The 1,356-nt window shown below is 33.6% G+C and overlaps 1 protein-coding gene across 1 annotated transcript in view; it reads right to left on the bottom strand.

The window, feature by feature from the left end:
- The window catches only part of KHDRBS2 (KH RNA binding domain containing, signal transduction associated 2), a 977,984-nt gene that overhangs the window by 82,497 nt on the left and 894,131 nt on the right, over positions 1 to 1,356 (bottom strand). The gene's annotated exons all lie outside the window — the stretch shown is intronic.

Here is a 1,356-nt window from a genome sequence, read left to right as displayed (position 1 = left end):
CACTACGGAAGTAGGATTGCCCAACCTTCCTTCCGAGGAGTGGCTGGTGGGTTTGAACCTCCAGCCTTCTGGTTAGCAGTCAAGTGCCTTAGCCACTATGGTAGAAATCTGAAATCTGAAAATAAATTCTATCAAACCCTTAAGCTCTTCTGCATAATTTTTTATTTTATAAATTTAAGTGTAGAAATAATCAAAATAGATATTGTGATGTGAAACTCTCCTAAGATATTTCATTTGAAAATTTAAATATGTTGACTATTTTGTGTCTGTTCTAAAAATATTAAATGAATGTGTTGTCTATTTGCACATACATCTTTCTCTCTCTCTCTCTCTTTCTTTCTCCCTCTCTCTATACCTTAATAGAGAGCTTAATATAAGTGGTTTGACAAAGTTCTAACAAAGGAAAAGATCAATGCTTTAAATAATATAACACAGTTCCAAAGGATTTTTGAACCTCCACCAAGATTGCATAAATAGTTCTAAAACATTTTTGCCATTTTATTATTGTATTTATCAATTGATTAATTGCATTCTACCAATAGAGTTTCACAGATAAAATCATATTCTAGAGCAGCTGTGTTTGTGTATAAATATAATATAAATTTGTTTATTATAATAAACTGGCAACCTACATACACTAAATATAAATACATTTATAAATAGATAGATAAATAACACAAAAACCTCCTGCTGCTCCGCTGGTCAGTTTGGCTTTGAGAGAATCAAAGATATAAACCTCCCACTCAGGGGTAACTCATTTTAAAACTGGCAAAGTCCCAGGTCTCAAGGGTGGACAGCAATGCGGTCTCCTTTCTTTGATCCATTTGGAGAAAAACCACATTTCTACTAAAAATTAGAACACAGAAGGAAAAAGGTATTTGAACTTAAAACTAAGGGCTGCTACTTTGTGTATTTGTGAGCATGTCACTTGGGAAAAATTACTTAATCTTTTTGAATTCCTGTTTCCTCACCTTAGGGAGGCAGTAATAATATCTACCACAAGTGTTAATGAGATAACCTGTGACAGCACCATGATAAGTACCTAGTACATAGCAGGCACTCAATAAATATTAATAATAGACCATCATACAATCAATGGAAGCATAGACATAAGGCTCCTCTTTTTCATATTCATGAAGTTTGCAGTTCTGATAAAGGTTTCATCTTGAAATATTCTAAAGGATGAAACAACCGTACATGGCTTCTTAAGTTTCAGTTGATGGTATTTAATGTTCACAGGATGAAATATAGGCTGATTATTCATGAGGGAAGTGACATGTTTGTTCTGCTCATAGATTAAGGATCAAGATAGATGATCTATGCAAGGCATCTAGTGTGGAATGATGATCAGCTTTG

The sequence above is a fragment of the Orycteropus afer genome, unplaced genomic scaffold (genome assembly GCF_000298275.1).
Source record: "Orycteropus afer afer isolate SDZICR_OR568_19922 unplaced genomic scaffold, OryAfe1.0 scaffold00140, whole genome shotgun sequence".
Taxonomy (NCBI): Eukaryota; Metazoa; Chordata; class Mammalia; order Tubulidentata; family Orycteropodidae; genus Orycteropus; species Orycteropus afer.
The sequence above is the reverse complement of the archived record's forward strand: the minus strand, read 5'-3'. Positions and strand labels throughout refer to the sequence as shown.